This window comes from Cydia pomonella, chromosome 5 (genome assembly GCF_033807575.1).
Source record: "Cydia pomonella isolate Wapato2018A chromosome 5, ilCydPomo1, whole genome shotgun sequence".
Taxonomy (NCBI): domain Eukaryota; kingdom Metazoa; phylum Arthropoda; class Insecta; order Lepidoptera; family Tortricidae; genus Cydia; species Cydia pomonella.
The window spans coordinates 26,163,809-26,191,273 of record NC_084707.1 but is presented as its reverse complement, the minus strand read 5'-3'; the positions used below and the strand labels follow the sequence as shown (position 1 = coordinate 26,191,273).

Sequence of the window (27,465 nt, the reverse complement as noted above, 5' to 3'; positions counted from 1 at the left end):
AGTGTACGTTAGAATTTAAATCTGTATTCATTATTTTTTATGGGATAAGGCAAGCATTTCACCACAATCTCACCTGATAGTAGGTGCCTATGGTATGGTATTTTTGAAAGCCTTTTAGCTTAGGAGGACAGCTTTGGTGTCCAAACCACGCACCTTGCCGGCAGTTGGTGTCGAAGGGCGCGGGCGGCCGGGTCGCGAGACTCGCGAGTCGCGATAAATCACGCACCCATTGTGCGAATGTCGCCGGACGTGAGAATACGCCGCTCACCGAGATCGCATGCACGTGTAGCGATCGTGCGACATGTGGACTGTGCGATTTTTTGTCTAGCTTTTCAGTCGCGGAACGTTGTTTTCTTGAGGGGGTTTTGAACAGACATATGCCCTTCTTTCCTTCCCTGTACTGAACAGTCGTGGTACTAAATTGGCTGAATGTGTAAAAGTTTTGAATAGACTTACGTTCTTTTGGTTTCATGTTGTAATGTCGACCTGTTGTTGCGCTGCACGGGTCATTAGATGCATGGATCATAAATGATTTTGTAGAAATACGATTTTTTGTATGCTAAAAATATGATAAATCGCGGTTTCTTCTTAACTAGAACGCATTTTATCTCTGTATAAAGTACAACTCAAATAATACGAACACGCGTTTAGTACCTACGTATTCCCGCGTAAAACGCCTTTTGACAATGGTACCTGCGTTTGTTTTCCCGTTTAAAATGCGTTTTGGAGTTGATACCTTCAGAATATTTTTAAGCGGGTTTTAGTGTAATCAGTTGGAAAAATAAAGATTTTTACTTATTGAAGCCTTCATGAAACCATCATGCAGCTTCCAACCCGTCAGCAAGAAGCAAACAGGGTCACTACTAGCTAAGTAAGTAGCAAGTGGCTTTGTAAGGAACTGGGTCGCCTTCCTCAGTGGCGCACTTGAGCACGAGGGCGTTTCTGCGTCTCCATTTTTATCTCCGCTCTTGTTAGCGAGTTGTGTCGACCCGCTTGTGACGCTCAACTTGTTTTTGCAGTTGGCGTTGCAATTTTTATTGTGGTTTGCTTTTTCTAGACATGACAAAGAGATGCACACTGTACTCTGTAAATAGAACACTTGCGTACTCAATGGTTGATTTTGTTGACGTATTTATCCGAAAGTTATTTTTCATTTCTAATGCTCTGAATGTGGGACATTGTTTATCTATGAAATGTTTATGAAGTCATACGTTTCGGCCCTAGGGAGTTTCACTTTCACAGTATTGTCTTTTACGATGAGCAATGAAAATTTTTTGCAAAATTGTTTTGTCACTCATTGTAATTTTGAGCGTAAGATTGTAGCGACACTATAAGCTCAAATAGAATGCCGACCAAATTCACAAAACCATCTATGTGTTCATCACACATCCGAATAATTCCCGGAACACGCGCTCTCCAACTTACGTATGAAAAAATTGCCCAAACCTTACCTGTAGGTATGTGAGTAACGTGACAGAAATGTAATGCTGTTTGTTTAGGACCCGATAGTTGGGGGATTTATTTACTCTCATTATATCCCTTGTATTACTTGCTATTATACTCGCCGGGGGACTTATTACGTTTGTCAATCGCTATTACAATACTTCAAGAGAATGCATCAAACACATGTATTTAAAATATAAATAAGTTATCTTAAAATTTCGTTAGTCTTTACTGAACTTAATTTCTTTTGAGAATAATAAATATATTTAACCCAAAGTAAAGTCAGATTTTGACAGTTCAGACAATACAAGTGTTATTTCAAACATCAAACATCTATGAAATTATGACGTGTACTTAACACTTGCACAGGCTGGTCTATCAAAGTCGCTGCTATCTTAGCTTGGTCGCTGCCATCTGACTCTACAGATGTATTAAGTTATTTAATTTAACCTTGTGGTGGTAAAAAATTTCGGGTTCAAACCTCGGTTTGTAAAGAGCAAAAATAATCATTCTGGAAATATATGTAAAAAAAATACAAAAAATTCAGTCATGATCCTTAACATACATAGACGAGAATTAAACAATAGTTGTAGTGTTTTTCTGTTTGTTGAAAGAGATTTAAATACAAATAAAAGAACCTGCTATTCTCCAAACTATTATTGTAACCTATATTTTATTATCTCAAGCTCAATCTTTACTACAAATAAATCGAATCAGTTTGAAACTCCAAGAAACTTAGTGGTACAGGCCAGGTTTTGAGATCCAAGCGTCAGTATACTTTATATTACACATCTCTACTGAAAGCAATAGCGATATCAATTTCCATAGTATAACAAAACACGTGATATTATTGTATGGCGACGGAAAAAAATATTCTTACGATATCCCATCTCAACGCAAAGAAATAGCAAGCAAATGCTACTTTTGTACACCCAGGCAGGGTTTGAATTTCTAATATTGTTTTTATTATCATACTCCTATGTTCAAAATGGAACATTTGTGAACAAAGTTTAAGTCTACTGATGACCATTTTTAAATGTTATATGCTAGAATAAATAAGTTTTGATAGTGTGAATATTTAAATGAAATTACGTGTACTCTTTTTAAAATGTTGTTACATTATAAATATTAATCTACATAATCAGAGGGTGCGATCCCCGTTCAGGCTCCTACTTAGTCCAACAAATATCGCTTGCCATCCAGCGCGGCAATTCCGCAAGTATTTTTGGTACTTTTGGACTGGGGAGTCGGAATGGGATGGATATTTTAAGTAGGGCAGTATATTAATTAATTGTGTTTTTTTTTTAGTTTTAGTGTTTTTTTTTGTCTTTTATGTGCATGCGTTTGGTTTTTAGATTTTAAGTTTAGACATAGTGATTTTTGTGTATGTAATGTTATTTGTATTAATTCATGTGTTGTTTGTTAATATTAAAGGACATTTACTTTTATCTACATAATTAAAATAATATGCCTGAGGCGAATTACATAGTTTTTTGCAAAATCAATTATGATTTTTGCGCCTTGGTCAATACTTGAACCAGTTGAAAAATTGATTAAGATAAAACAAGCTTCGCTTCAGTATCGATACTGTTATTGCAGTTAGTACAATTCGATTTCGCTTTCCATCAGAGAGGACCCTTTTCTTATGCAAAGGGCCTTATGCACATGAAGCATAAGGACCCTTCTCTAATAGAAAGACACAAATAAGCCTTTATGTCCCTGGTTAGAACCTGCTATATAAACATTGCTACATTTCCAGTTGGTGGTGACCCTGGGTCCCGGGTTCAAATCCTGATGAGCACGGATATTTGTTCTTGAGTCTTGGGTGTTTTCTAAGTATTTAAGTAATCTATATATTACATATATATCATTGTATTTTAATGTAATCATAATGTTATTAAATTTCATTAATTAACTAATTTATTTATTTATTTTGTTGTAATGTATTATGTTGTTTGTTGTATGATCCCAGATGGTCGAAATAAATGATAATTTAATTTAATTGTCTGAGTATCCACAACACAAGCCTTATTGAGCTTACTACGGGACTCATTTATGTGTATTACATTTTGTGTGTTAATGTCCTGTAATATTTATTTATTTATTTGCTATTTCCAATGAACTCTTGAACTCGCTAAATCATTTTGACTCCCAAATGTATCGGTACGACGGTTAACGCACTCGGATTTAAAAGTACAAACGCAACCAGCGTCGACAACGATAAGCATTTCAAATGAAAATGTGTGAATTTCAATGGCAACATTTGCGAGGTGAATGTGTGAACTAGCAACACGGGGCGTGGAATGTCATTGAACTGAGAATAATATTATTGGAATATTAAACGGTGAAAAGTTAGCCAAATATGAATTATAAAATAGGCGAAAAAGTTACTAGAGTTAGTGTAAGTTAAGAGTCCTTTGAGTCCTCTGTTTTGAGACTCGACTTTGTTTTTCAGAATCTTATATAATTGGATCGAAACTCAAATTTTTTTAGAGACCCGTCTTTTGACGGAGTCTATCCATTTCAGAGATTCTCACACACCATACACATCAAAAATAAGTCAAGTCCACATGAGCGCCATTTCGTTATAAGTGTTAGAAAAGTCAAATTAGGGATTATAATTAAAAGAAATTAAATAAGTCTGATAGGTAATGTTAGAATATGTATTCTCATAATATATTTTATAATATTACGAATATGTAGTCAAGTGTAAAAATATGGGTGTACACATCTTACTCAAAAATATGTCCCATAGCATCTTATTCCAGTGTACTAAGAGCGTAGTACCATATTTATGAAACGATCCTCTCGATACATATTTTTGCAGCTGACTGTATATATTAAATAGTATATGTATCAGGCCAAACTATGCCCTAATGATACTGCTTTCTAAATGAGTAAGATTGCATACAAGTCGACATTCTCGGAACGATGACTGCGACCAAACTTCCCACGGAGAGAGGAAGGACGTAGCTAAATATTAACTTACACTCTTAAAACTTTCAATAGTGGATTGGGTAATACGAGTTTGCCAGAGATAAGTAAGTATATAAATTTTGAAGAAAAAAAATCTTATAAATTCTTTTGGCATTCTTGTTGTTTTTTTTTTATAAATTCTTGTGGCAGTTGTGGCTTTTATACTATGATTGGATGATGAAAACACGAGATAAAAGCCTAAATCCGTAACGAATTTGCATGTTATGCATTGCAAAGGTATTTTTCGGTAAATAATGTTGGGCTGACTCACCACCGTGTAGATAACTTTATTCGCAAAGTTTTATTCGATCATATGATAATGAACAACAGCATCACATTTGGACCCATCAGGTAGGATCTACAATTACTTATCCGTACTAGTCCATTTCGTATCCCAAATTTATCATGTAAACATCGATGATAAAGTGGAATATTATATTTTAATGCACTGAATTTTGCAACACGCTTATCTTAATCCAAGTCCGATTCATTTATTTCATTGTGTGCCATTAGTAAGACAATATTTAAATTGAATATTCACAAATCTTAATGCAACAAGATTGTATTGGTCAATGGTGGTGGGTTAATGTTAGTATGTACATCGCAAAAGGTACTCGTATTAGTATTGTAAACGAAGATATAATGTTGCACTAGAAGAGTAGAAGAACGAACCAACGACGTAAGAGGTCACGATTATGGTGTTGGTAGTCTTTGAGTCTAGATTTGTAGATGCGACTTGTATTTATGAGACTCTACGCGTAAAAAACTATCGGATCTTTTGAGTCCCGAGTCAAGTCTTCTTTTAATTATTTTTAAGCTCAACTAAAAAAAAATTGAGCCGCCTAAGCCCTGTCAACAATTTTGGAGGTTTTATCTAAATTAACAGCAAATACAATTTTGTTTTTTGTTCTTAACTCATGTATTTTGTAGCAAACATTGTCGTTTTGATTTTATTTTGTAACGAAATGAGAGCTCTCTGAGGACTAAAGTCTACAAAATACTCGGGTCTCTAAACAAGTCGAATTGAACTCGGGTTTAGGCTTAGTTATTATAGTTTTAAAGTAGAGGACTCAATAGATTCGAGTCTTGACCAACAGTAGTCACGATTTCAATCTGAAACAAAACGTCAAACGATCATATGATGATCTCATTGCATTTCAGGATTAATTTCTCTTCGTTGGCATCAGTAGCAGTAGAGAGTTTAATATCAATAGCGGATTAATCCGCGCAAATGAATGTAGAAGCTGCATGAGCGGCTGCATTGCCGCTGCCGCACGTTAGTCGCTTCACACTCGGTTTGCTGCTAAAGCGTTTAGACCGAACGTAAAAAACTGCACAATTATAGTATTAACAGTATTTTAACTTTTAATCCGATTAATATTGTGTTGTCGACTTTTCTCTTTCGTCAGATTTCGATAAAGTTTGCTGGGTAGATAAACCGAGCAATTACACCGTATGTCCAAAAAAAATTGTTTGAATTGCGCAAACATGTGGTATTTTCGTAACTCAACGTAACATTACATACAGTGTAAGTTTTGCATGCCAAGTGTGGCAGAACATGCATTCATGTAACCTATCAACAGATATGACAAATTACAAATTGTACCATCTGTGTAATGTTCTAGCAAAATAAATGATTCTGATTCTGATACAGTTAGGGAAAAGTTGCGATTTCGTATTTATCCCGCCCAAAATAAGGAGCACTTCAAACCAGTCAAATATTATTCAAATTTAACCGAAACAAACGAACTTTAGTTTCAGTCATTTTTCTCAGTTGGTAGCAATTGTGGTAGCTATAAAAATAGTAAGCTTAACCTTGCATAAAAAAACAACAGCCATAATTATATGGTATATTTTAAGAATATGAAAACTTGTAAAAATTACGACATCTCTCAAACAGTAGATTTAAGTTGTTGTCCAGAATAAATATCAATCGCCTCCTTATTCATAAACGCGCTCCCAAGCCTCAATTTAGCTAATAATAGTCTGTCTGTCATTTAATTTAGACTTGTGTATTTTTAAGAAAAAGATAAAACATAAATCAACAAATTGAGGCTTGTAGTTCACGTATGAATAAGGCGTAAAATATCTATTCTGTTTAACTGTAAATACTGAACGAACTTTAACTAATACCTACAGCAATTCACTATCTTAGAAACGTAAAAACGAGTAGTACGTACAATTGCAGTAATGGCCAAGTATGAATAAGCCATACAGGCGTATTCTGATTTTAATAACAGGTAACGGATTAGATCTGGATTAGTTATGGGTCGGATCTGTCAGTGTCAAAAGTGACGTTTTTGGTCCTAGAAATATCACTTTTGACACTGACAGATCCGATCCTTAACTAATCTAGATCTAATTCATAAACTGTTTTTAAAATCAGAATACGCGTGCGATATTTGCTACCAAAACATGATGTCGTTATGGTACTGTCTTAAATAAATTTATGTATACTGTGCATCCGCGACTTCACGTGATGTTTAGTAAAAAAAGTTCGGATTATACCAACCGAAGTAATAGTATAGTTATTGTATTGCTTTTCGAATGAACTCAATTGAAACTGCGATACGAATAATTGCGTCGTTTGTAATATAGTCTTTAGTATAACAAAGGGTTAGGTGGGTGTATATTGCAAAGACAGTTTTGAATGATTCACGGTTAGTTTAACTACACTTAAATCGACCGGGATATAAACCGTGATTACCTTTTATATTGTTTTGAGCTTCCGATATTTCAACGCAGTTACATGCATGGTTCACGGGTAAATATCGGGAGCTCAAAAACTATATAAAAGGTAATCACGGTTTATATCCCGGTTGATTTAAGTCTAGTACTTATATTGCAATGTTTATTTTATGATAGGTATAGGAGACAAACGAGTAGACGAATCACCTGATGGTAAGCGATTACCGTCGCCCATGGACACCCACAACACTATAGGGGTTGCTAGTGAGTTGCTGACCTTTAAGATGGTATGGCGCTCTTTTCTTGAAGGTTCGTAAGTAATAAACGATATAAATACTTACCCAGTTTGTTTGGTATGATTAAAACCCTTTAAATTTATGGATATAATCGCCATAACTCGTATAATTCGTTATTTCACCTTCAAAGAAAGAGCGTACTCCCATCTTAAAGGCCCGCAACGCACTTACAACCCCTCTGGTGTTGCAGGTGTCCACGGGCGGCGGTAATCGCTTACCATCAGGTGATCCGTCTGCTCGTTTGCCTCCTCTACCATAAAAAAAATATGTTTTAGGGTCCTTTATAGTTTCGCAATGTTTTCATTTTGAGTCCTGAGTAAGCGAAAGATTCTATAATTCTAAGTTAGAATCTTGAGCGTAGCGAGGGACTCAAAAACACGAGATGTAAAATAACTTTGCTCTCGTGTGACACATACAACTTTTCACCTCATTAGTGAGAACATATTAAAGGTTCAACATCAAGTAAAGTTAACCACATTTATTTACATTCATAAATGAAAGGCATCATCATTATGACGAAAGCTTGTCTCACTCCCTGGAGTGAGGAAAGTCGCACTTTCGTCACTCCCCGGGGTGACGAAAGTAGGCTTGTTCGAACTGCTGAAGTGAAAAGTTATAATTTGCCATGAGTAGTTATGTAATTATCCTTATAGGTAGGTACCGAAGTAAACTTACTCGTACTTATAGTTATTATAACTTAACATGATTCCTATCATTAAAATGTAGGTAAGTACATACATATAGGTAAGTAACCGTATATATCATCAGGATCGTTGGAGCATGCAAGGGTCCATGTCTACTCGATTAGTTTCTACTCTTCAGTCTCAAGTCCTAAACGGATCGTCAAGGTATAAAATAGATGTCAGCTATAGCCAACCATCGGCAAATCCTTCACTCTCGGCTACACTCGTTGCCCGGCGGCACAATTATAGCGTGCATCCACTGCACACAGGACTAGACTAGACTACATCAAAGACTTAGACGTCTTTCATGTGCAAACTTGTGTACCAATCGATGGATAAACACATGAACAGGCTTTGATCGTGGTGCAACAAATGGCATTGTTTTGTTCTTGCCGATGGAGCGAGATTCTTTTGTTTTGTGTGGACTTGCATAGTTTCTCGTTGTGGCTGCTTCTGGAAAAAGTTTGATAGAGTTTATAATGATGAGATGATGTGCTTCCAGGAGCCGGATTTCGATGTCACAACTTGATACGGTTTTGTTCGAGTTTTGATACGACCTAGACGATCGCTCATGCTGATTGGTGCGTGCGGAATGAAGCGAAAGTCGCGCGAGAGATGCGCGCCATTCACCAAGATGATTAGTTCAACATGGTGGAAAATTGTTTAGATTTCTTCAATATTATTACGTTTGCAGATATTGGCGAAAAAGGAAATATCTTCTTTTTCGCCGCTTCGAATAAGTAAATTTTTCTATATATTATTCCGAATCCACCACATTAGGAGTACTCTTGACACAACTATATCGTCAATGTCGTATCACAACGAGTTTTAAATCAATCATAACAAATTGTTCAATTAGAATTCACCTCCAAGTCAAATGAAATGGCATATTCGTTGTATTTTCTCTAACAAATACGATGAAGTCGTGGATTATGAATTTATTCTTCTGAATATTATCTATTCACTTTCCCGTGTTCATATGAAAAAAAGATTCCGTTTTTAGTATCATAACTTTAGTCTGATTATTAGGTACTCTCTTCGATTGGGTATTTTCTTGATCCTAATAGGTTATAAAATAGGAACCTACTTCCAAGTGTTTAGCTTCATTCGTCTTGTAAGCTACACTTGTCTATAAATATTTGGTGAAGCTACGTTGATACCTATCCGGTTGTTTCACATTAAGAGTGAAAATGAAATGCGGTAATAGTAAAAGCTTAATACGTATGATTCATATATGCTACTGAAGTGCATAATATTAAAAAATTGCGCGTTAAATTCCCACGTTTTGGTATACTTTCACGCAATCCAATTTGCAGCTGCGTCATTATTTTACCAGGAAATTTACTACGATTTATCCTCATTTTTTATAAACTTGCAACTTATAATGAACGGGGTTAGGTTTAAATTTGCGCTTCAGTAGAAGGAACATACGGCGTTTGGGTGTGGGAGGGTGGAAGAGGAAAATTCAGCGCATATAAAGACTGTGAATGAACCGACCAGTTTGAAATTGCAGAATGCAGCGCCCGACCTACTGGCCGACTGACGCGCGGGCTAAAAAGAAATGGCCCATTTCGCCGGCCGAGGGAAAAAAGGCTTAAAAACCAGGAAGGTTTATAGAATGTTACTACAGTTTAAATGCAAACCACGTAATATTATGTCACTCAAAAGAAGGCTAAGACTAAGAGGATGCGTTTAAGAAGACGCTTTAGAGTTGCGTAGTTTTTCAGATAGCCGTCATATCATAATTCTCATCGCAATGTATTTATAATGTTTCAATTGCAATCATTTAAATAACTTCATTAGATTTTATAGCATAATGACCACAAACTCGTTTAAGTACGGAAAATAAATAAAAACTTTAGAGCCCCAAATAACTCGAAATTAATACTGGCCGTTTACCCTTTTCAATCACTAGTGTCCCTAATCGTGTTCCGTATACTTAGAACGTATGTAAATGTACCGATCCTTCCGAGAACCCGCCATCTTGCTCCCTAATTATTTTTAATTGCCGCAAGCCACGCCGCGTATGGCCTTCAATAAGTCTTGATTTTTTTCGCGTCTAGTCGTGTGTATTACTCTATAAATGAATCATGACTGCACGCGATTAAAACAAGTAAGTTTTTTACCTGAGTTTTTCTAAGAATGACTCGTAAATCAGAGTTGGCGCCCTGTTATTTGGATTCGCATAAATTTTTGGGTGAGGGCGGTAATTGCAACTGTGGATTTGAGCGAACGCTGCGGGTGGTGGAGATTACGGTCACAGACATTACCTTTTAATTAGAAAAAGTTGAAAGTGGCGATAGCTTCACCGGTAAAAAGTTTGCGAGTAATCTGATATACCTGCTCAGGTTTTAGAAAAATTACCAATGATGTTTGCCAATTTAGAAACTTTCAGAATTTATATATAGCAACATAGGAAGTCAGATTTGAATAAACCTAGTGATCATTACAAAATGGAGACTGGATGAGAATTGTACTATGGGTGTAGGTGAACTACCTATACTGGGTGATTTTGGGGTAGTGATACTGAATGTCAAAAATGTCTTGCCTTCATTGGCCCGAAAGTTTATAATAAGATTCCTACGGCAATTAAGCAGGCCTCGAGTTACGCTTCATTTGTACTTACGACAAATGAAAACAAAGCTAGTTAAAGACGCTTTGTACACCATCGACGATTTTTTCTTGTAACAAATATGTAGCAATGTTAAATAAATACAATAAATTGTAAATGTATAAAGACGTAGTGTAAATGTATACACAGTAATTGGAAATGCAGCATAAATTATAAACTGGAGAAGTAAATAAGCCCATGCTCAGGGCCGGATCCGGAACGCCCTAATTGCGGCAAAATTATTAAATCTATTATGTATATTATACATGTAACCTGTAAATATATAGTGACGTCTGACGTATAAGATGTAAATTTTATGAATAAATAATTGAATTGAATTGAATTGATGGTCATACCAAACAAATTTCCCTATAGGACTAACCACGAATTTGTGATAAAAATGGAATGGTCACCTTCAGTAGTTTGCTAAACTTTGTATCATATCACAAAGTCATCGGCTTACTTTGTATAATAAATGAAATATGAGACGGAATTTTTATTTATTCTTAAGTGAGAAGGATACAAGTTTGTATCTTATGAGCTTAGTGTCTTCGTGAAAGAACGCGGTGTTGTCCAAATGGTTATTAAAGTTCGGTACGTATGTAGACTTCTGTCCTTCAAGTCATGGCGGTCAAAAAATTGTTCAGACATTTTAATTGCCCATTACGACTGGCCATATGTCCCGTCTGTACGAAAACAATCAATGACCGTTAGAAGACCGTATGTCCTCGTAATAGGGTATATTATTGGTTAGAGTGTATGCTATGGTATGTACGGCGGCGGCAAAGCTTCTGTTTTTCTTTTTTGCATTGCCTTTTTTGCGCACAATGCTCACGCTGCGAGCACTTTCCTTTTGGTCAATTTGACAGGATTTACTGAGCGTTTGTTGTGTTATAAGTTAACGTTTGAATAGCGTTGTAATCGTTTGTATGGAGGTGGTGATTTGAAAGATATTGATGCAAAGCTTTTAGGCGCGTACCCCTCTAGAGTCCAGAGATTCAAAAACAAAAAAAAAAACATTTCTCTTAAAATAATAGTGCACTACATACATTTTAATGAAGCTTTAAATTTAAAGTCTAACCTATTTTATTTAAGACACAGTTACTATCTAAAACTCAAGCTGTTTTTAATTTACGTTTATGTAAAACAAAAAAAAAACAAGTAACGTAATTTAATGCATCGAATAACGCTGTAACTTCATTCCATTAGAGGATTTATCAGTAGGGCCGTGTTTGCGCAAGTGCCACGCGCACGCACACACGCATTCGAGCGGCGCACGCACACATGCTCGTGCGCAGGTACCGCCGCTAATTGCCTTCGTATGCAGGTACCCGCGGGAGATGTATGACTTTGGGAGCGTGGCGGGTTGACGTGGTTTTCAATTAGGGAATATTTTTGTGAGTTTATTAAAATCAAATTTAGTTACAAAACTTTAGCAAACCGGGTAAGTTAGATCGTATCGTTTAGCTTTAACGAAAGTTTGTGTAAGTATGAGTGGGAAATCGAAACCTCCTACTATAAGTTAGTTAAATATCGTTTTCCATGACTCGTCCTCTAATTAACGAAAAAAGTTGTTAAGTAAAATTCATAGGATATGTAACGCCACTGTGACATATATTATCTCTTCTTAACAATCAATTTAGCCGCCACTGAAGGCGCTGAATAAGTTGTCGCGACGGCTAAATTAGAATCATAAAAGATATCCACTATGTTAACAGAACCAATCATGGAACATATAAGAGAAAATTTTGAGTGTTTTTGATATTTCACCGACACCTGTTCAATTTCTACCGCTTTACGCTTTAAAAGTTGAATATCCAATTCTTCCTTTATGTTTTCTATGTATTTAATGAAAGCTACTGCAATTGGTTTCAATATTATTAACCAATTAAAACTATGATTTTTTTGCTCCAGTCATGGAATGTATGGCGCCATTAATTTTCAAAATAACAAATATCAATGAAAAATTAAACTTAAGCAGCTCTTTGGCTCTTGTTTATGGTAAAATGTTGCCAGCATTTAAAAACTGATGGTAAATACTTGTTTTACAGGATTTGTCTATACCATTCCATTACTGGTGCCTGTTCCATTATAGGAGTGTTTTCTATAATCTGTCTAATCACCTTACTGGGCGCCATTCATATATTAAGTAAGACGATTTTTGCCAGTTTTTGACCCCCTCTTTATAAGAAAAAATAATAATAGGCCGATCCCCCCCCCCCATTTAATATTTATTACGTAAGTATCTAAACGAAAAAATGAATGAGTACCTACACGTTTGATTTTTAATTTTCACATAAACTATTTTTATAACGTTTATTTTTACCTACAAAGGTACCTTTGTACAGTCAGCATCAAAAGTAGCGGATCAAATAACTCTTCATAAGTATCTACCATTCTGTAACGGCTTAACAAAAAGTGATGTCTTTAATATAGAACAACTAACACTGTAAAAGATATACTTTTAAACTGGAATTTTAGAAATTCAACTATTTTTGGAAAAGTTATCCGGAATTTCAGATTCTTTTGGCGCGTTGTTTCATCCGCTACTTTTGATACTGACTGTACTAACAATTTGTACTATCTGGTAATAATCAACTTTGGTTATATTTTTTTTTTTATCGGCACTCGCTCGGATCCCGCGCTTTTTCAAAGTATAATCTTAACTTCACGCATTGTTGGGATCTTACGTAAGAACTACCTAAACTCCATTCCGTGTAAAAACATATATGTTATGGTCGATCCCCCTCCTTTCTCAAATCATCCTACGTAATAAATGAATGGCGTCCAGGTTATCTTGAAGAGCCTTGAAAACTTGGGTGTAGTTGCGTTATTTTTCAATTTAACAGGTACTTAATAGAAGCTTTAATTGACATCAACTTACACTAAGTTATGGTAATAGATAAGTAAAAAAATGACATACAATTACGTTGATTTTTATTTTAACAACCTTATTAACCCGTTATCTCTCTCCTATATCATAGAGATTATACAAATAATATCATAATAAGCTATCTAAAACTTTCCACAATACATTACCATACCGGCCTCCAATATATACCAAACGAAAACGATTGTTTCTATAATCGAACAAGCTCCAAATGCAACTAGACAGAGACAGCATCCTTCCCCTTACAAACCAAAAGTTGTAACTCTCTATGTCCATCATACAGATTTAAGACCTTTTTTCATTGGAGTTTGCGTGGGCCAGCATTGTCGAGTACCTGCCAGTCGGTAATTTTTAATTGACACCAAAAAAACACGACCCGACCGAATTTATATATGGAATTTATCTTATTACATTGCATGTGTGTGTGGGGATTTAATGCGGCATTATTTTTTAACGCGACGTATTATAATGGTTGTAAATGCTTTAGGGTTATCTTGGATGCTGGGCTATTGTTGTTTTTGTATCGGCTTTAAGTACCTTAGGTATTTTTTGTTTAAATATGCACTTGGATATTTTGGTTTTATTAAGAATTTGATCAATTGATTTTTGATCTTACTTATTGAGTTCGTTGCCTTGGAACTTTTCTAATTGAAACGGAATAGGTAGGTACTAGGTGTAAATAGTAAATACCTACCGCGTCGTATGATGTTTCCTATGACAAGTTCATTTTTATATGGGGTAGCTGTTGCATAAAATACAGTGTTACATAGTTTTTGGATATTTTCAGATGAAAATTGATATTTTTTCCATAAATAAGATACGTGAATATTTACTCACACATTGCAGTTTAACGGTCGATTTAATTGAAGCGATTATTTCACACTGGCACAGGTAGACGCCGAACAATGCCCGTTCCAAATCCAAACGCAAAAAGCCGGTAATGAGCGCACTGTCCGCCATAATGGCGTCCATTGTCTATGCGGCCAGCATTGCTCCTGGCAGAAAAAAAACTTTAACTTACAACGCTTTTTATTCTAATTTTAGGTTAGAATCTTTTTGAGGGATGCGTTTTTATGACTTTAGGAGTTAGGGTAGTTATTACAGATTTTTGCTAGAGGTTTCTTAGCATATAAAGGTGTCGGGTCCGATTTATTCTAGCCAGTTATTTCAGAAAAAAAGTGTAGGTAACTACCATTTACTTTTTCGAAAAACGTTGTACTTACATTTTTTACTGAAAATGCCCGTAAATAGAAAAAAGTTGAAAACCCTAAAATTTTCAGAGCGGAAGCTCATCAAGAATGCCGTGTCGAATTTTGACCTGCAACTATTGTCTGACCCCTGGTCAGAATCTCATAATATACCAAGCTGAGCTATAAAAGCAAGTCTAATAGGCAGTAAAGAAAGCGTACGAAGAATCTAGGATAAAACAATAAAACCCAAACTGGTCTAATTGACTTCAAACTAGTCTGCTTACGTAAAAGTAAGCTCAATATTGCACGGCCGCGCCCGGTATGCTAATACGACCGATAAAGATACTTTTTAAAATTAAATCCAAATTAATGAAGCACCGGAAGCGAGCACAGATTTATATGAAAACATAAAACGTTTCGCATTTAACAACCAATTATTTTGTTCTTAGAATTTTCTAATATGTTAAAGAAGCTACATGGCTAACGTTGTAACTGTACTTTTCTTTTTAATAGTGTGTGGCCGGTGACATTAGTGCATGACGTAGTTTAGATACTTATTTAAATTTGTTTTTTCTAATGTGAGATTAAATCAAGAGCAAGAGAGAGGTTTTTCAAGAGCGTGGCACAGTGTGATGTGTCGTAAGCATATGGTACGTCGTTATGACCATATTGCACCTTGCGATTTAGGTTATTACTCCTACATTATCGAATAACTACTCTTCCTGTTCTGGCTAAAGACTTTAGAAAGATTTATGGCGTCGGAAATACGAGTACCTATTGACATTGATATAAGGTGAGGTAGGGGAAGTGCGCCATGCCGTCTAACACTCTTAGAGTCTATGTGTTGTAGAATACTAGTAATATTAGTAGTATATAAGCAGTTTTCGATATATTCAAGGTAGGCGCACTTAGACGGCATGGCGCACATCCCCTACCTCACCTTACCTATCTATACATTTTTTCTAGCGTTTTTTTTTTATTTTCATTTATATTTTAATCTTTAAAGCAATTGCCACCAAAACAGCAGCCATCTGAAGCACTCTAAAGGCCGAGTGCTTCAGAATCACTGGCGCAGATTCTAGGCCGCTTTTATTTTCTCGACATCATTTTGCATTTTACATTTCTATATTTATTACTTTGATTTTTAACTGTGTATTGTTTTTTTAATTACACTTTGTTTTCACAAACACTAAATTCCTGTGAACATTATTACATTTTTATTTCGGTAGAATCTGTTTCATTCGTGAATGCGTGAACACACGAGTCATTTCCGTTCTGAATCTCTTTGCGTCGCTATGAGTCTATGACAGATACAACGTACTCAGTTAACGGTTAAAGTTACTTATAACACATTACTTATTCACATTTATGTTGGATCTTCACAATTATCGTTATGTTAAAACGTGTATTGCTCAATGTGGCCACAATCACGGAAATACCGACGTGAATCAGGTAATGTAATTGGAAACATTAAACATTGAATATTTTATTCGCTTATCTCAAACGGATAATCGCTATGGCGTCATCTAGGCACAGAGCCATTTTTTGGAACAATTGACATATTGAAGTTTTGTTTGATATCATACCTGTCAAATCGATAAGAATATGTATAACTTATCTCACACAATAAATATACTTAAATTGTTTATTTACTACTATAGTACATTTCATCATTACTTTGAATTCAATCTAGTATCTTTGCACTGCAACTCAAATTTGAACTGCAGTAACTTATGTTCATCACATTTTTTTCAATGATACAGATTTTTAAGTGTACTGACGAATTGAGACTTATTCTATAAAAGTTTAGATTATGTACAATTTATTTTTGCGTGATAAAAATTTTAATTTGATACATCATTATATTTGCATATAAATTACATGACCGTATTATAAATAAACATATATCTCAGAAAAAAGGTAGGTAAGGTACGTAATAAACGTTTTAAAAACCAGTAATGTTTTATTCTAATAATGAGCTAAGCATTCACAATGTATCTTGCTGTAAAAAGCTAAGGTGAATATGCTAGAAATGGGTGTCGTGTATATTTCCACGAGCGACGTCGCGCCGGCAATTGTAGATATTATCGCGTTTTTATGTAAATATCGACCATTAGCCGCAGAGTTCAAGTAGTTATGGATATGTGCGCCCGCGCAAATCTGCTGCTTCTTCTAGTGATGCGCCAGCTTTGACGTCCGTGATCGATGTTTATTCAATTTCTATGGTGAAATGTGGAATAACCTACTCCAAGAGGAGAGGGAGAGGATGGTTAATTAACCATATTTTACCTAAATTCGGCATAAGTATTCTCTAGCAATCTAAAGTCTTAAGCAAGAGAGATAGTGGTTCATGGTGAAGAAACATTGATCATTAGGATATTTGTTCAGATACTTAATAGCAATTGTCACCTTTAGTTACGCAACTTAAGTTGCAGGAGAGCAAAAATGCAAATCTCTGTAGCCATTTACCAAAATGGATTTCTTTTCCTAATCAAATTTTCCTATTTATTTACAATAACGACGTCGGAAGATGTTCTCTAGCGTCATTTACGATTTCACTAGCAGACGTGTCAGTCCAGTGTGTCTTTATCTCACGTGGCTGGCAAGCGTAACTTTGTATCTATAACTCTGGCGGCTATCATTTCGTTACTTACCTCCTTTGTTTGAATGCTGTACTCATAAAATTCATGTCTTTATCGTACCTACATTTCATTCGATATGTAGTAGTTCCTTTCTTAATGTATAATATTATTTAGAACCGTGTGTATGCCATATTAATTTTTATTGACATAACAGTGAACATTCGAAGTTTCGTCCAAAAATTTACCTAAAAAATAAAAATATTACATAAGTAGGTAGTGAATGTATCGAATAATAAAACTTTCGATTGCCTAGCACATCCCTAACTTCTACATTTCTAAATGTTTATCTCTTAACGGTACAGCGAAGATCTCGTTTGAAATTGTCGAAACAAGGTAAGATCGGTTTATGTTGACATTATTTTGTTCGTGGGAATAAATTACCTAATTATCGTAATGGATTTGTGTCTCCAAAAATGTTCGATCAAAGATTACCATTCTCATAAGGTTTACTATCCAATCAATATACTTGAGTGACGATTTAATTAAATATCGTCAGTTAATTTGTTTTCTTGGTGATGCTCATTTTGCTACTTGAATAAAATTTTGATCGCATAAAAACTTAAGAATTTTATCTGATCAGATTTGAAAGATTACTAAAGACGCTGACCACTCACCTGTCAACTCCTGAAAAAGAAAACCGCATTCTAATTTTAAATTTCAAAAGCTGTCTAAATCGTATGTCATACATAATCGCCATGCGTTCTAAATCCGAATCCGACCCAACTTGTTATTGTTATATACGGGTATCAGGGCTGGCCGAATTGCCCAGACCCTTCGCACTTGGCGAGAAAAAAAAATAAGCCGCTTTACTTATGCGTCTCACTTGATTCTTACTGCATTCTGATAGAGCTACTTCTTACACAATCAAATGGGGTTTTAATTTTGTTTAATGCAGGGTATGGAATGCAACGGATTGCGCGTCTCGCGTAGGTACTAGTTTTTTGTCGGGGTGCAAGCGAGACAGAGTAAATAGGGGTCGTTCGCGAAGTGCACTAATGGGGATTATATTTATTCTTAGGGATTGTTTGTGACGTTTTATTTCTTGAGACGGCTTTGATTTTTGACTCTTAGCAGGTAGAGGCGGGGTGTGGAATTATTATTGGACCATTGTAGCGGAAATCATATTTTATTTTTATTTTTTTGATATGATTGCGATGAGAATTTATATTGGGCATTATAAGATATGGTTTGTTGTGCTAGGAATTTGTTATTACGTTGCTTAGTAGAAATAGAAAACGATATCAATTAAACTGCCTATAGTTTAACTTAGTTATAAATTTAATAAAATATAAATATAAACAAAGTTTATAGAATTGTACCAAGAACAATTTTGTGTTTAGTTTAACATTTCTTCGTATCGTATCAGTCCGCAATGAAATCTTCCTGCGGTGTCTTGTTAATAATACACACTAACTACAAAAAAAAAATCATATATGTCTATTTGTACAACTTTATTACCTATGTCAATTACCTAATTAGAGTTTAAATTGAAAAAAATGTTATCGAGCAATTTAATTATCTATGCAGGTAGTAAAGTTAATTGTAACTACACATTACAGTAGTCCTAAAACTCTTCAAACAAAATATAACACAAATACAATGTAGTAGAAACCACAAGAATAGCAAAGTTTTATAACCAACTTCACAAAACAATGGGGACCTCGAAACTCAAAATGCGCACGTAACAAATGTAGCGCATTGGGTCACATTGCCGACCGGGCGGCCTTGGTTCCCGGTCCCTCTCGCCCCACTCCAAAACGGCTTATAACAAGTTAACTGTTCACTAAATTGCTACCTTTTTCATAGTAATTTAATCATTTTTAAATAAAGAGCTAGACGGATTAAATTCTCTAACAACTTGTAACCTTATTCATCTAAAAAGCATACACTTAAGTTTCAAAATCATAAGGGGGAATAATATTGAAACAGGTTGCGTACTTCAGACTTTTTTCTGTTAAGCATTTTCGCAGCCAGTTATAGCACCAATCCCAAACAATTTTTGGGTACCGCTAATAAAAATAAATGTCTAGAGCTTAGATAAGTGTACGTCGGTACCAGTATATCGGTATCATTTAATTAGTGTTATTTACGTGATTTTAATGGATCCGAGATCGGCGGTTGATGGAAATGAGTACCTGTTTTGTCGAGATTGCTTCAATTTATGACTGATTTTGACCGGAGGCTGATGATTCGAATTCGCCATCAATTGGTGTAAGTTTGATGTTGAGTAATTATTTACAAAAATATGATTCGTACCTAGTATATTGACATTTAAATAACAATAAGAATCATATGCTTTACATGTTTAAATTATCATAGAGTATGAGTCACATATTGATTTTTTTTTGAGTTTTGAGTAATTTAGTACTAAAACCCCATTTAGATAGTAAAGAACTTGCATGCGATTGTGGTACTCGGTCTATCGACTGAATTCATTGTACTCTGGAGGTAGCATTGTTTTGAATATTGTATGCAAGTTTTTGGGGCTTAAAACTTTGAAGGTACTTGACCGACCCTTGGCCTATATATATAAAGCTCTTCGTCAGTCACACGAGGAATCTAAAATGAACAATTCCCATTTCAGAAAATATTAAAATGGAAACAGTTTAAAACATTCTTAAGTCAAAGATCCTCAATCTGTAAGAACCTAAATTGCCTATAGTAATCAATAAACATATGTATACGATCAATGCCGACGCTCGCATTACCTGCCCTCAGTTCAAACGATTTTCAAATTCAAAACGACTCTTCTCAGTAACCCACTGCCACTAAAACAATAATTCAGCCCACATATTATTATCCCAAGCGGTAACTTCCAAATATTCGGCGGCCGTAAGCTTTATACCACGTTTTTTACCGCTATTATACTCAAAGCCCAAAAGCGGTACCTAAATACTCAAAATCATAAAGTTACGTCTTTCTGGTTTTGGGTTGGCGCAGCACTAACACTGCGTAAAGTTTTAGAAGGCTGTAAACGTTTAATAGGGTAACTTTTACGATTAACTGCCACTCGGAGGGGTGAGGGGTGGGCACGAATGTTTTGTAGGCTTTTAAACACCGCCGGGGTAATTTTAGCGTGCGTCGTACGTTTTATGGTCTGAACTATACTGTAGTGTTGCTATAGTACGTGTTATATATACCAATTTGTATATAACCATGCATTAAGAGAGATAGGTTCATTGTGAATGTCATCTCGCTTTCCGTGGTAGGGCACAGCACAGCGGATGTCAATCCAGATCAAGAGCAAAGCCCAACTGGGGAAGTACCTCCACCTTACAGAAAACTACAGCCAAATGACACTCATAATGTTATGATCCTGCCGGTTACTAAGATTGACAGAGTTCAACAAAGGTGTAGTGTTAGAATCGGCTAACGTGCATGTAACAGCACTGGAGTTGCAGGCGATCATATACTTTGGAGACTGCTTACCATTAGGCAGACCGTAAGCTTGTTTGCCACCAATGTAGTATAAAAAAGACACGTGGAATAGTCGATGCCGATTATGGCTCCTCTACACGATGGACCATCATAGTGGTCCACTAAGCTGGGCCTGCGTGTAGAGAGGGTAGTGGTGTCGGATGGCTTATGGCGCGCGGGATGGCGGTGGGATGGCCGCGGTGTCGGTTTTTCGTCCGCACATCAAAGGCAGTGGACCAGCGATGGCTGTCCGCATCTACACGTGGCCCATCCCTCAGTGCGTGCTCGAACGCGGTCGAGTGAGGACGTTCGTGCTGTGTATTATTTTGATTAAAAATGACGAGTATGTGGCCGCATCACGAAAGAATAAAGTTTTTAGAGTTATATCGGGGAGAAAGCGTAACATGGAACCCCAAACATAAAGACCAAAACTATAGAAATAAGGTAGCAGGATATTAAAAAAAAATGTTTTTATAACAAATAGTGCACGAATTAATAAGAGGATTAGGAAAATTACTTATACATTACGCAGACATCTGTATATACAGTACATTCACAATTTAAATAAATAAATATCTTATACCTTTAAACGAGCAATTAAAACGTTGGTACATGGCGTATAAATAAATTGCTGCAGCGGCTAATGCTCCCACGTCCATCTTGGAAAACGAATAGATCGCAACTGAATGTCGCCATCGTGTAGTGGCGTGTCAGCCATCGCATGGCCATCTCGCTGGCCCAGCGCTGGGCCATCGTGAAGAGGAGCCATTACACGACTGAGCCATAAGAGCGTGTCAAATATTGCGCGCTTATTCTGAAATATCATCACATGTTACAATAAAATAAAATGTAGTATTGACGGGTTAATCTATACATTTCTTATGTTGATGTGGTAGAGATTGATTGAAAATTTTTTTTTCGTTTATCGTAATATATTGGGCCCCATTGTTAGACAATAATATATTTTTATTTTATTTTATTACCTGTATATTTAGCGCAGTTATATTTCAACCCCCTCAAAAGGATCGCAAGTGATTTGCTAAGCTGAGGAACGCTACTTCGTTTTCGGCAAAAAATGATTTATCCGCGGCATGCCTGCACGCACCTGCCGACTGTTTGTGCAGTTTCTACTTTGCACGGTTATTAACATAAAACAAACGAAGATCGAATGGAGCAGTTGGTATTTGAATTCCAACGTGTTTGTTTTATAGCGAAGCCTTTATATTTCTAATGTTTCTAATACACCTGTGAAGTTATTTATATTTCCCTCCATCGATAATTTCAGTTACTTTCAAACAGTAGCGTTTTACATTACACTATTAGTAGTAGTTGTATTATTTTGACTGCTCAAAATATATCTAAAAGTCAATTAGAAACCGAAATCATTAAAAAATTGCATAACTTTTTCGCACTGCTAAGTAGCCTTTATCCTGAAAGACTCTTTCATATGTCAATAAAACATTAAATTTACAGTTACATGAAAATTACACAGCAATGGTAAGTAAATTACTGACACTAAAAAGATATGCAAAATTATAGTTGTGCAGGCGCGGTTTTAAAAAAGTTAGACGTTCTTGGAAATTTTTGAAAAAAAACATATGGAACAAAGGAACTGAATATTTCCTTGTTCAACGTGAAAGACAAGTCGAACAAGGAAACTTTCAATAGGTAATACCTAGGCAAAAATATGAGAAATTGCCGCAATTTTCCTAAGAGAAATTTCGCGATTTGTGAACTTTTCCGACGGCACATCACAGTAAAAATAAACTTAACGTGTAATACTGCAAACGTAAGTACATAAATATGTACAGGGTGTAAATGTAGTCACCTCCAATAATTTACGATGTGAAAATATAGGTCATACTGAGCAAAATTTTACTAAGGGACCAAACCCGAAATAATTAAAAAAAAATTGGCTGTTTCATATACTTCAGCTGGTCTGACGTTGATATTTTCTATGGAAGAGTCAATTTTTTTATTCGATTGAGGGATTGGCCACATAATAAATTTTGTCAAATTTACACCCTGTTACACCGTGTTTGTATTGAATTCCGTTAACTTCGGAGTATGCGTACCTAAGTACGTTTAAGGTAACTGAATGGAAATGCTAATTTTCTTTTTTTATATACCGGGTGTTTCCTGTAACACGAGCAATAAATTAAACTGTAGGCTGTACTCCTCAAACTCACCAACATTTGTTCAGCAACTTTTGAAAATAACTTATGTTTTAATTTTTATTACACATTCAAGTTAATTCTAAGACGCAATGTATTGCGAATTTTGTTACGTTTAAAGCGTGACAAGCAACGTCAAACACACTGATGTCAGCGTACATTGAAAATAATATTTAATTTGTATGAAAAAGATAAAATCTTAAGATTTCATAATTTTAAAAAGTTGTTAATCAAAAGTTATATTGTTTTAGGAGTACAATATATGGTTTAATTATTTGCTCGTGTTACAGGAAACACCCGGTATATAGAAAGTAATTAAATGTTACATATAGCGTTGTTGTAACACGGACATTATATTTAATTCAACTAAACAATTGAAAACTGACATTATATCATTGTCATTTCAAAAATCAGAAATCATCGCATTGATTCATAATAAACTGTAACATATAAAGTATAGTTTAACAAAAGAAATTTTTAAACATAGAATAAATGAATAGTTTACCACATACGAGTATTAGTCCCGCCTCAGCATAAACCCAAACGTCAAAAGCTGCTAACCCAAAAGTCAGCGCTGATCTTCCGGCTAAACCATTTGTGGGTCATGAACGCATATAATCGTCCGAACCGAATCTCGGATCTCGAGATAGTTCTTACCTACATTTAGTAGCAAATCTATAAACGTGTACTAAACACTAATCAATACGCAGACAGGCCCTCAGGCAAGTGAACATGCTCGTAGTAGTATAAGTATGCTCAGAAAAAAAAAACTCATGATTATCTCCGGAATGGAGTTATATAAAATACCGGTGTCTTTGATAAAGTTACTTAATTTAAGCTCAGAGGGCCTACCGCAAACCAGGTTCGACGTGTTGCCTCCCTGTCACACTTACGTATGAATTTACAAGTGGGACAGAGAGGCAACACGTCGAACGTGGTTCGCGGTAGGCCCTCAGGATTGCACCCTTGAACTTGACGGAAAGAAAACGATGTATAATTTCACTGTCTGTAGTTGCATTTTCCAGTGCGAAACCTTCACTTGCAGAAGCTCCGTCATGAATCGCTCTTAACTCTTTCAGCGTGATTGAAAGGCGGAGGCAGAACTGGGTCGCTTCCGGCCCCGCCCGCGCCCGCGCCCGCGTGCCGGGCGGGTAGTTTTGTTTACGCCAGCGCCACTGCTTTGCGTAATTTATTATAAGTGTTACAGATACAGGTTATTTGAAATGAAACTGGATTTTATAGCCTATCCTGACGTTTTGAAGTGACTAGAAGGTGGTACAAGTCTGACTGCGATCAAGAGTGTACTGACAAATTTGCAGTTCATTGAAAATAAAGGTTGACAAAATGATCTACCGTAGGGAACCCTAACTTTAATCAAAATGTTACAGATATATAGGCTATTTGAAATGAAACTGGCTTTCATTGCATGCATATCATATTTTTACTTATTATGTATCCTGATATTTTAAAGTGATTAGAAGGTGATGGACCTCTGCTTGTGATTAAGAGTGTACTGACCACGTACTGACCATCTCCCGTTATCAATGTTGGAGTTCATTAAAATTGAGGGCGTCTGTAGTGCATTATTTTGCCATAGCTAGCTTTAAAACATAATTTCTCTGTAACTTGTATCATGGCCATTAGAATGAAGTGCCTAATTCAACATTTATGATCTGGAATAAGTTTTAGTATAGCTTTCATAAAACAATTAGACGAATTTCCGGAATTTAGAATATATATTTTTTTAACTTTAGGTCTGTTTATTGTGAATTCATTGAATATCTATATCTCTTGATCAGCGATCTCTTCTAGAACACGTTTGGGTAGCGGTGAAAAGAAAAATTTAAACTAAGCTCGATAAAAATCACTAGAATTATCCTCTCACACTTCTGTATCTGCCTGTGTTCCCGAGAAATGCTCAAGACTCCGTGAGTCACGGGCATTTCCGGCAAAATTGCTCGAATTAAACCCGACCAGTTTACTTTCGGTTTTATTTTCATTCGATTTCGCATTAATCTTTAACGGTCTACCTGTAAACGCAGATATGTCAAACTACTGTCCCTGTTATATATAAATTCATAAATACCTTTGTACGTGCGTCTGTCTGGTACCTCTACACGCTTAATCCGCTAAACTGATTAAGAGCAGACATACCAATGTTATCGACATTTTCCACTCTGGATTTTGGCCCTAGATATTTTTTTATATGAGTTCAATATTACCAATGTCTGTACGTTTTGATTTTTTTTATGCTTGTTATTATAAGAACTAGGTTAATTCAAAAAGCGATCAAATAATTGCGCCGTAAACAGACGCCTAGTATACAAAATCGGCAGCAATAAACGCAAAAATCAAACCCGTCAGACACATATATTTTCTTTCTCATTCCGTTCCCAAATTTCGTTATGATTGGTTAAGTTTTGGAGGAGGAAAGAGTCGAGAACGAAACATCAATATCTGAGATTTTTCACCTAAGTTGTCCTTATCACACATAATTTAGGAGCCGACCCCGTCATCGCGACGGAGATATTTACCTAAAATTCTCAAATTTGAAAAAGGGCTTTGCTGGTATTTCCTCTTCAGGTGAAATTTCTTATGTCTTCATATAGGATAGTTATTATCACAGGAATCATCAATCTACCCAAGCGATATTGCGGGCAAGTTCAATATATGTATATTAAATAACTAAGTCGTATTTGACTTGCACATATTTATTCACAAACCTGTCTTTATTTTATTGAGGTACCAATCGTTAAGTAAATTGCACCATTTACTCATCCAGCGTATCGATGTTGCCAGTACCGCGGTCAATAATTAGCTTTTTGCCGTCCTAATTCGGTATGATTCGTGTTAGGCCGAAACAGCACCTGTCGCTTCGAGCCCCGCTGTCAGACTCGCGAATTTTGACAGCCCGAGGGATGGGATACGTTTTGATGTTTCGATATCGATAAATAGGACTCGTACAGAAATCATGCTGTTATATGTATAGGTCCACCACTTACCTTAGTGAGTTATTAAATAATTTGATGACCATAATAACTTTTATCTTACCAAATCCCTTAGGTAAACGGTAGATCAATAGTTATATCAATACTATTATTATTAGTTGTTATTTTTGGTCCTGTAGTAGTTAAGACTGAAAATGCAACGTATTTAATATACACATAATATTTTCATTAGGCCTATTGTTTTTGAGCTCTTCAAATACGTACAGAAGTATGATAAGTTTAGGTTAGGCTATGTTGTCTTTTAGGAATGCATCACATTACATTTTGATGTTAAGTTATTCTTACCCAGTACTCGAATATTGGTTAAATTTAAAAATATGTGATACATTATATTAATCAGTTGTCACATTAAGAAGTAATTTCCTACGCAAAATTTAATATTAATATCCCAAATGTAAAATAATTATATTCTTCGTAAGTCTATATGCGTAATCACTCATTAATTAACCTTCCTATTTTAAAGTGTCAAAAATTGAAAACGTGAGAATTGCAATAATCAGACGTTTCAAATGCCATTATCATGCATTCGTAATACGCATTAACATGTTTTTTTTATCGCTGCTCAATGATTTCGTAACAGATTTCAATTTTATGTAATCAGAGTTAATGTCATTCAGTTATTGCTGATATTATGACATATTAATAGAACGCTCATCACTAATTAACAGTTATGATGCCTTTCAAGGTTTCATTTATTGTAATAAGTATATTATAAAAATGATTTATGTGTATAAGTTATAAATTATTAACAAATAATTGATTCTCAATTTTCACTTTTTTCTTTGCCGTTTGATATATGTACTTTGCAAAGTGACGACTTGCGAATGAAGAGTTTACAATAGCAAGTTATGACGTAACTTGATTAAAGACTTATGGCGTCATCTGAAAACATTTGTCAAATCTTACCATGTATCCATCATTTTGACATTTCTGTTTGTAAGAAAGATACAAACTTTTACAGAGGTGTGTAAGAGGTATCTAAGTTTTATGAATAAGGAAGTTAATGTTTATATTTTATGAAATTATCGGTTAATAAGATCAATATGCTATAATAATATATAAGGTCTATATATATATATATATAACTCATTTTATACAAAAACTCTTACACGGTTGCAATTTAAAAAAGTAAAACTGGAGCTCTTTATTTTCACTCAAAATTGACATGCACCTAAATAATGTATCTTTATTTAGATACATGTCAATTTTGAGTGAAAATAAAGAGCTCCAATTTTACTTTTTAATTTTTCCTGTTTACGACAGCCAACATGGCAATGATAGTTCAATTCAGCCAAATAATAACAAATACATATAATAATAAATAAGTATTTACTTTATATCGTGTAATAATATTTTTTGCTCGTACTAAATGTTCGATGGTGAAATAAAAAACATATACATTTTATGAACATACGGTCAATGAGGTTGTCTATGCTGCTCAAATAAA

At 35.3% G+C, this 27,465-nt stretch overlaps 1 protein-coding gene across 15 annotated transcripts in view; it reads left to right on the top strand.

Moving 5' to 3' along the window:
* The window catches only part of LOC133518170 (voltage-dependent L-type calcium channel subunit beta-2), a 202,063-nt gene that overhangs the window by 65,314 nt on the left and 109,284 nt on the right, over positions 1-27,465 (top strand). The gene's annotated exons all lie outside the window — the stretch shown is intronic.